Source organism: Pteropus alecto, unplaced genomic scaffold (assembly GCF_000325575.1).
Source record: "Pteropus alecto unplaced genomic scaffold, ASM32557v1 scaffold78, whole genome shotgun sequence".
Lineage (NCBI taxonomy): Eukaryota > Metazoa > Chordata > Mammalia > Chiroptera > Pteropodidae > Pteropus > Pteropus alecto.
The window spans coordinates 12,446,410-12,456,901 of record NW_006443124.1 but is presented as its reverse complement, the minus strand read 5'-3'; positions in this window follow the sequence as shown (position 1 = coordinate 12,456,901).

Below are 10,492 nucleotides of genomic sequence, written 5' to 3'. Positions count from 1 at the left end.
TTAAAAAATAAATAAATAAAACTGTCCTTATTCACTGAATAAATAAGTAAGTAAGTAAGTAAGTAAGTAAGTAAGTAAGTAAGTAAGTAAATAAATAAATAAATACATAAATAAATAAATAAATAAATAAAATCTTTCCAGAAGCCAGAGACTGTCTCCAAATTCCTGGACTTCATTCCTTCTTGAAATAAAAACATCTAGAAAGATAGCAGTTTAATCTTCCTGGCACATTGTGGGGTTAACATAGGAAACTAGACTAGGTTGTAGCCATCAGCCCTCTTGTCAAAATAAGAGTTTTATTATCTTTTTGAGTCAGAATAGTTTACTAAACAAATGGCTATAGATCTAATTCTCATCATGTGTGAAAAGTCTCAGGGAGTTATAGCTTTTTACTGGAATGCAGAAAAAGTGAGGGCAATTTTATTTCCTCACAAGGACCTACAGAGAAGGGCCTCTCTCTCTTCTGAACAACTTTGTTTTTTTCCCTGTGTTTTTCAGTGAAAGATAACTCTTTTCAAAGGGCCTATAGTCTTTTACTTACCTATCGTTTTGCATATTAGAACTAATAACTTGAGGTATGTCTGTGTCAGATGCATCTCATCATCAAAGCACTACACAAGGTTTTTTGCATGTGATAATCGCTTAAATATTTGTATTATTAAGATTGATAATATCTCTAAAGTGACTTCCTGATCTATAACTTTGTGTCTTAATTCTATTTTGTAAATAATAGCAATAATAACATTTATTTACTACTTACTATATGTCAGGTACTATTCAAGGTGTTTTATACAAATTAATTAATGTTCATAATTCCACAATAATCTATGAGTAATGGCATATTATTATCCCCATGATGTGTCAGCTGAAGTATAGAAAATTTATGTAACTTGCCCAAGATGAAGCACCTGGGCAATTGCAGAGCTGATGTGAACCCAGGCACTAGATTGTTAGCTCTTAAATATTATATGAGTTATATGTGATTCCTTATTTTACAAATAAATACTTATTTTGCACCTTCTATAAGGGAAGCACCGTTTTAGGCACTGTAGATATATTATTGTACAAGCTATTCAAATCCCCTACCTTCAAGAAGTTTATTTCTTGGTTATTGCTAGGGTGGAACAGGTAAGGAACAAAAATTAAGCAAATAAACATATATATAATATAATGTTAGATTGGTAACTACTGTGGAAAAAAAACTAAACAGAGTAGCAAAATAGAGACTAAAAGGAGCTTTTATTTTATGGTTGTCAAGAGAAGTCTTCATTAAGATACTGTTTTTGCAACGTGAGTTGCTACCTAAACTGTGGAGAGCAACCTAAAAAAAAATGTAGACTAAAATAAAATATATTTGAAAAGAAGATATCAGAGTTCATTGCCTAAAATAAACATAGTTTCCATTTTTACTACAAACATTGTTGCTATGAATAGCCTTATAAAGGCAGTTTAGACATATGTGTGGACATATCTGTGGGACACATTTTTATAGGTGAAATTGCTAGCTTATAGAGCACATATACAGTCGATCCTTATTATTTGCGGATTCTGTATTTATGAATTCACCTACTTGCTAAGGTTTATTTGTAACTCCAAATCAATACTTGCTGTGTTCTCACGGTCATTTGTGGATATGTGCAGAACTGCAAAATAGTCGGATTGCCATGGACATTCCCAGCTGTAGTTGAACAAGGTGATGCTCTGCCTTCATTTCAGCTCTTACCCTGGAAACAAGTGTCCTTTTTGAGATCTATTTAGTACCACTTTTTTTCATTTTTGTGCTTTTGCTGTTTAAAATGGCTACCAAGCCTAAGCTGACGTGCTGTCTAGTAATCCTAAACTATAAAGGCTGTGCTGTGCCTTATAGAGAAAACACTTGCAATAAATAAGCTTCGTTCGGGCATGAGTTATAGTGCTATTTGCTGTGAGTTCAGTGTTAATGAATTGACAATGTATAATAAATACAGTGTCTTTAAAGAGAAAAACACATAAAACAAGATTTTATGTTGATCAGATGAAAATACTGTGCCCAGAGGTCTGCAGAAACTTAATTCTGTATTTCCCCTAGGAGCAATGATTCAATATCTGCTAATTCAAATGTTTGCAGCAACTTTATAGACCATAACTACCATTAATAAATGAGAATTGACTATATTTACAATTTGATAGTAACAGAGCTTCCAAGATGTCTGTAGCAAATTATACACTAACCAACAACATACAAGTGGCTGTTTATTCACACTTCACCAACTTTAAAATCTGTTATAGGTTCAAAAAGGTATTTTGTTGTTATTTTAACTTTGTCTTTAATTACAGATGTTTTTATATGTATGTGTATGTGCACATCTGTGTGTGTATGAAGGGTTTGCCCACATCCTATATTAAAAATTGCATCATTGGTGTTTTTAAGGGTACTTTATATATTGAAGAAAATTATCCTTTCACTGTCATATTAGTTGAAGATATTTTTTTCTCAGTATGTCGCTGTCTTTTAACTTTGACTAAGTTGTTTTATTGTTTGTTTGTTAAATCAGTAAAAACTCTTTAAATTATTACATAGTGAAATTTATCAGTCTTTTCTGGTTTTTGTGCTTTACTTAGAAAGACCTCTCATGCGAATAAATTTTAAAATGTCTTCCATATTTTCTTTTAAATTTCATTGTTTAATATTAAAATATTTGATTTGGTTAGAATTTGTTAAGTGGTAGGTCTTACCAGTTTTACCTTTTTTTTTAACGGCTAGTTGGTTGAAACCACCATTTAAAAAGCAAATCTATTTGCTTCACTAGTTTAAAATGCCACATTGATGTCGTATATTAAATTCCCATATATACTTAAATCTATTTTGTTTATCATGTTTTCAATTTTTTAAAGAATACTAGCATAGGAAAAAAAAAAAAGACCAAAAGACAAATACGTCAACATATTTATACCAAATAAATGAAGTGGAGCCTAAATAGTGAGCCTAGTTTGACTGGCTTATGTTGTTTCCCAAATGTTTTAACCCATCATTTCTGTGGGAGATAATGCAATAGTAGAAAATTAATATCAGATGATACTTCATTCCTTAGAGCTCTTGGTTGAAACTAAAACAGAAGTGCCTTAAATTTGCTAGTGTACATTTTGTAAATTTTCTTCGTGCTGTTACCTCTAACAGGTCTGTATGCAGTGAAGTAGTTCAGCACTACCATTCTAGAGTAACATTCCAGTGAGATGAAATGCATTCACGCTATCCCTACTTAAATCTCTGTATTGTTTGGAAATGTTAGTTTCTTACTGAAAAATCCAGACTAACCTACAAGCAAATAATAGCCTACTAAATATAACGGACCTCACACATCCCTATGATTCTACAAATTAATGGTTTCGTATAGAGAGAAAATCCTGACTATGGCCAAGAAATCCAAATTAGTTATTTCTGCCTGCCTTTTCTAAAAATGAGTCCTTGAGCAGGTAACAGATTTTTGATGTTGAGCATTAATAGTCCTGATCCTGCTGACAAAATTCCAATTTAAAAAAAAAACAATTGGGCACTTTTTATTCAGTTTTTTTTATATGGTATTGAAAGTTCACAGCTCCCTAAGTAGCTATGTGACGCCATTCTTGGGAGACTTTTAAGAGTTACCCTTCCTACTCCCCAAACCCCAGAACCAAACCACAAAGGAAATAGTAACAGAAGTAAGATCTCATGGAAGATTTTACAGAGAGGCTTCCTCAACTGAGGTCAGCAATATTCTAATTCATTTTTGCTGAGCAGCTAAAGTCTTTGAGGTAGCTCAAATTTTCCATCCACTTAGTAATCTCGGTTTTTACCAGCAACTAAAACAGGACCAAAAGCAGCACATTAGCCTAAGTAGTCTCTCTGATAATTAACTAGATCTCTTCACACACAAAACAACTCTATTTTGGAGACTGAATTTGTTAAGCAGATCCAGGTTGGTTTTTGTATCAGGTTTGATGGACCTGAACTCCAGTTAATTACCAGTACTTTTCAGTTGGAGATCTGGTGGTTCCTTGTGATTTCATTAATGGCAGCATCTTCACTTGCCTTATTATCATACATATCAGAAGGAATATATGTGTTGACTTTTTGCCTCATTAAATTCATTTGAGTCTTCTATTGGGCCTGCAGGAGCAGCTGAAGATATTTCATGGAGAGGGCATTTACTGAATCTATGTAATGACTGAGATGTTGTCTTTCAAATTCTCTGAACATTGGATAGATAAATGTCATGTTTTATGAGACATAAAGTAGAAAGGAATCAATGTCACGGAAAGTAAGATAAAGTGCTGTGGGAACTCAGTGGGAAGAAAGAGCTCATTCAGTCTGGGGGGTCTGGGGCCAGAGCACAATGTTGTGCAAGTCTCTAGGTCACAGGAGATAAAAAGAAGCAGTGGTCAGGTCTTTGATGCACAGCCCAACTCTTTTCGTGGGATCAGTGTTTAGCTCAGCTGATAAAAGAGCTTCCACTCAAACCCCTTCAAGCCAGCAAATATCATTTCTCGCTGTTTTTCTGCCGCAGCTGAACAAGGATGGGCCTTTTCTAATAGCTAGACATGGCAAGCATCCGTTTCACATAATGACCTGGTAAAAAGTTGAGGTTAGGCCACAGTCCTGATGATTTCTGAGTCTGTTTGTTATCCTCAACTGTCAGTAGTGGCAGCAGGATTATTGCAAGGAACAGGGGATAAGACATGGAAAGAGCAGCTCAGAACTTTTGACACTCTTTGATGGTGTTGCTCAAATGATCCAGGAAAGTGAATGTTTTAGAGATAGAAGATATCTATTGAAAATAAAATAAAGAAGTCTCATCTCTGTCTTACAAGAAGAAGATATCTTAAAAAAAAAAAAGTCGTGTAAATTTTCTAACATATACAAAGTAGAGAGAAGAGGCTGATGAATCCCCATGTAGCCATTAGCCTGAGAAGAGCTCGATAACAGTTGAAATAACTACACTTTGTCTCACCTTCTTACTCTGCAAGAATAAATATTCCAAACGAAAAACTTACTGGAACAGAAATGTACTATTTAGTATTCTAGCAAAGATGTCCATTTTAATTTCAGAGATTAATTTATGATATAATCACTTGTGCAAAAATTCTTTTGGTATTTAATATGAAGGTATCATGTCTTAGATATATCTGGCTAACTTTATTCTTCCATTTATATATTTTAAAGTTTTAAGCATATAGAATTAAATATATCATTCTCAATTTTTACAGCACTTTTGTTGTCATCATTAGACCACAAATTTAATTTTATCAGAGGACAAATGTGCTCAGACTTCCTGTTTTAACAACATGTAATGTCTTTTCTTAATTATTCAGCAGTCAGTTCCACAGATTCCCTCATTCTTCTTTCTTCTTGCTTCCCTCTGGGCTCTTAAATTCACAGTCACTCATTCATCAAGGAAGAACTTTGTCAAGATGAGGAATTTAATTCAAAACGATCTATTGTGCCACTTTTTACCATTCCTGCAAAAATATCTGAAAGAGCTAGTAATGAAATCTCCAAAAGGCACTAATTTTTGGCAATTTTACCTCTCACCCAAAGTGGAAATTTGTTCTTCCTGGGAATTTATTCCTGTTAGCCAGGACGCTCCATATTGCAGTGCTATGCACAATCCCCAGGCGTCTGGGAAACAAAGGCAAGGGGATTCCTGGCGGTTATCTCATTTTACAGCAGGACCTAGTGGGCAAAAGAAGAATCAAAATGGAAGGAGCACTCCCCTAGGTCCACCTCTCCGAGGAGAGGATGAAGGTTCAGATAGGGAAGTCGAGGCTGAAGCATGGGCATGTAGTCCCGGTCAGCCCTGCAGCTGAGACCACGGTGGTGGACTCAGGTCTCAAACTGGAAACCAGGTCAGCAACAGCAGAAGGTACCAGATGTCAGCATGGCTGGCTGAGGCTCTTCCAGCAGATGGGATCTAAGGTAGAGGCTCCTGGTTTCCTCACAGGAATTTTAGCACAATCAATGTGCTGAGGCGCATTTTGGACACATTTGGACACATTCAGAAACTATCAGTTCTGGTCGGGTAAAATATATATATATGAACAAGCTGAAAATAAAATTTCACCTAACTTCGGTTCACCTAACCACAGTGCAGTAAGCTAAATTCTTGATATTTGGAAAATTCTGCAAGTGACTGACAAGAAGGGGGATAGTCATTCGATTCCAGCGCCCTGTAGTAATGAATGAGCTTGTGTTTGGATAGGGCTACTTGTAGGATAATGCCATTCAGTCCTCACGGCAAAATATAAACAACTGTGGGAAAAACAAGAGCTGCCAGCAGCAATTATATGTCCCTAGGAGTGCCATCTTTTTAATTATTTCCTTCTTTTAAAGTTAGACAAAGAGAAGAAAACATTCCTTTCAACAGTAGTTCCGTGAGATGTTATCAGAGCTTCCGAGAACCCAGAGAAATCCTCGTTTTCACAGGGCTCAGTGGCACCATCACCACCGCGTGGCTCCCACAGACCAGCCACATTCCCATCAGCAGGGCTGAAACCTGTCCAGAAGATGGAGCCATCTTTGGCAAGTTGACCTTCTTTCGGTTGCAGGAAATGACTATGAGAATATTTCTGCAGTTACAGAATTGGTCAACAGGAGTCTACCTTTTTTGTTCTCCCCGCCACCCCACCCAACAAGTATTTTTTCATCTGTGGGTTTTCAGAATGGTACAATTTAGAGACTCAACAGTGAGGCCTTGATTCCACTACTGGAAGAAGGAAAACAGTCATTTGGCTGCTGTTGAAACAGGCAGATCCCGCCAGACGTGATCTCTTTTAGGAGATTTCAGGTTTTCGCATAAGTAAGACTTCCCCTTTACAAGGTTCAGTTTCTTGAATGCAAATTTTTAAGGCCTGAAAAAAAAATAGTAACAAGGTCTTCTCTTTCCTGAAGCAGTTTTTGTAACAGAAGACTTTTTTTCTTTTTCTTTTTTCCTGCAAGATTTTATAAATGTGGGCTTGGGAGAGAGAAAAAGGCACAGAAGGAATATCATCAATAATTGTTCAGAATACGTCATCTATCATTATTTTCAAATGCAGGCCCTGTTCTTGGGGTTATTCTCTTGTTTCATTAATTCCTAGAAAAATATGGAAAGAAGGGTGAGCCTGCTTGTCGAGTTTAAATGGAAGTTCTTATTGGAGATCACACCCACCATTTCTGGGTCTATGAGGTGATATTTGAACAGATATCCCTGGTCCATGATGTGCTCCTCTGTTATTGTTGGAAAGACCGTGATTCCTAGGTTTTCACACCTGAATGAAATAGAACAGCAGATTCACTGCATCACACTAATCACCAAACAAATCTACAGCATATTGGCTCTTCTTTTCTAAAATCAGTCAATGTTGGAGCAAGAAAAGATTTTCTTTTATATGTAAGGGAACTGATGTCCAGAGAAGGAAGTGATAAGGCCAGTTCAGAAGTTCGTAGCTAGTTAGCAGTATAGCCAGCATGGCCAGAACTGCCACTTGGGTCTCCTGACTCTGTTCAGTTCTCTATCCATAAGTCTGATTGGCACACTTTTCTTTGCTCTACTGCAGACTCTGGCTTCCTCACATCAAGGAACTAAATCCTGTCTTTGCAGAAAACCTGCCCTTATCTGCTGTCCTGTCAGAGCCTCTTTGCAATCTCCTGGCCTTGGGCTCCATGCAACAACTTCCCTAAACTCTCTGGAATCCCCATCAACCTCCAGCTATGGTTTATTTGTAATTCCTCTTCAATCTGCCTAATTCCTAAATCATTGCTTTGCTTGACATTTGTCTTGAGGAAGGTAAGGAGGAGACTCTTTTCTTCTTCTTCTTTATGGTTCTAGGAATCTTCTACTTAAACTTTCTCTCCCAGGAGTGGGGAATGCTGGGAAAGAGACTTCTGCTTCTCTCTACCTTGGTACTCACTTCTCTCCAGGAAGGACAAGGGGAGGAACTACTTGATCAACCAGTTTTACGGGGGAGTAGGATCAATATGCCTCATGGTAGGAAACTATGGCTCTATTTCTTTTTGATCTCAGGCACTGTGGGCTCTCTCACCTCTTGGCCTCTCTCTGCTTCTGACCTCTTGTCAGCATATGAAATACTTTCAGCATTTGAAAAATCTAGTACATGCCAACTTAATCCACTTGGAAATTTCAAGTGCATCCTATGTGGCACATCCCAGGGCTCCTTCCTGCACTGGAGACTGGGATGCTGTCATGCTCTTAAGCAACTTCCCCACCCCAATTGCAACCTGGAATTGTCATTTGCAGCCTTTCACAGAGAGTGAAAATGAGATTGCATGAGTTAATTGTTTTATGACTTCCTTTTTCACTGCACCTTGGGTTAAGTAAGGTAAGGTCATGTAAACAGGGACTCCTTTCAGTTTCCAGAAGCAACTCTAATAAAGTTCGTGGATGAATGGTTAGGCTGCCCTCAGTGGACAGACCAGAAAGGCTGGCAAGGACCACTTTCTGGAAATCTTGGCAGCACAGCCCATGCCAAACCTATCTGCACTTCCAAGGAACTTAGAGGCCCTGTGATTGTCACAAATAGGGAAAATGCTCTGTTGGGCCAAGGCAGAAAATGTGGAAGAGAGAGCTGGAGAGAGAAAACAAGAGCCTTTCTGGTCCTTTGAAATTATAAATCTTGAGTATAACCTCAATGGGGCTTGCCAATAGCCCCAGAAAATAAATATTCTATTCTGATTTTATGGAGTCTTTCTTTAACAAAGAAATTATAGAATGAAAGGAGAGTGTTGTTCAAAAGTTACCCATGGGAAATAGAAAATCATTAAAGAAAATTATTTTCTAATTAATTATTTTGCTTTATGTAATCCAGTAGTTCCCAAGACAGGTTTGGCAATACTCTCTGGATATCTGCACTTATATATAAAGTATTGTGATACCATTGTGTTTTATTTACTTAATTTCATAAATGATTTCTATCAATTATGAATTATTATATTTAGAACTTTTTATATCCTGATTGTAGTGGTGGTTATACAACTCTACACATGAGTTAAAATCCATAGAACTGCGCACCAAACAACTGTATTGCATATTAGTTAAAAATAAAACAAAATCAGAAACAAAGTAAATAATGCCCGGCCTTCAAACTCTACTGCCTTTCTCACACCTACTTTTCAAGTTGAGTCTGATCCACATTGAGTTACCCTTTGAATCTTCTGAAAACATGTTACCGAGTACATCATTTATCATTTGGTTCTTATCAATAATAGAACTCATTTCCTAGATCAATATTTGCTGCCTACATCATTTATCACTGAGCACTTATAAGTAACTGCTTTTGCATTATTGCTTACCTCTCTCGGGTGGGCATGTCTTGTTTCTCTACAATGTGAATGACATAGCACCAACGTGGGTGAGGGGACACAAAGCCTCTACCAGTGACATCGCAATGACTGTAAACCATCAAATCACAAAATAAGTTTATTTTGGACTTTGGAATATTGGAACAGCAGCAGCAAAATAACTAAGAGGAAAGATTTCAGAGAAAACCCTGACTTTATACTTTGGTGAAGGTTTATTAATACAAGTACAACTTTCTGCGTGGTTTTTTCTTATCCTTGTCTTAGAGAATATGCAGCAAAGAAAGCAGACACCTTTGAGAACTGAGTATTTTGCCCAGAGTTCACGTAAAAGAAACTCAAGCCTTGCATGCTGAGTTTCTTTTGGATGCTGGCAGTGGCATTTATTGTTATGTACAATACTATTTCTTATTTTATTCAAAACAATCCAGTAGGATAGTATTAATATTTCCATTTTTTTTTTTTGGATGAGGAAACAAAAATCTCATAAAATTACAGGCAGCGTTTGGAGTCACACAGATAGTAAGAGGCAGAGCTGTGGCTCAGGAGTGGCCTGGCTGCCTCCGGAGTCCATGGTCTTCCCTCTGCACCGCCACGCTCTCCACAGCCAGTCATCACATCACCACAGGCGGAGACTCTGTCTTACATGTTAGAACTCCTATCAGTCTTCAGGGACTTCTTGACATTTAAATGAAAAAAATGTATACTTATTTCTGTTCCATAAGGTAGTTTTAAGGTGCTTGGACATGCTAGTTGGGCTGTATCCTTGTTCTTCAGACTCTATGTTGGACTCTGATCTGGCCAGTTATGAAGTTTTTAGCTGATGTGAAGAACTGGGAAAATGACGTGTAGACTGCAGGGGCCAAGACTAGGCTTGTTTTCTCCATAATTTACATTGGAAATTGGGAATCATATAGAAGAAGAAAAAATAGACAAAAAGACCTGAGAACTGAGCTCTAATGCCCTATGGCATTCGTTGTATGTAATAAATTCTCTCCTTTGCTGCTGGAATGTTACTAGTTGGTGCCCTCCTTGTGAGAATAGAGAAAATAATTAGTAAATTATTTTTCTGTGTCTGTGGTTCAAATGAGAATTGCCAGTTGAGAAAGACTGAAGGTCGGGAATGTTGAATAGCAAGAGAGATGTTCATACTCTTTTGTACTCATAAAGGGTTGGGGATGG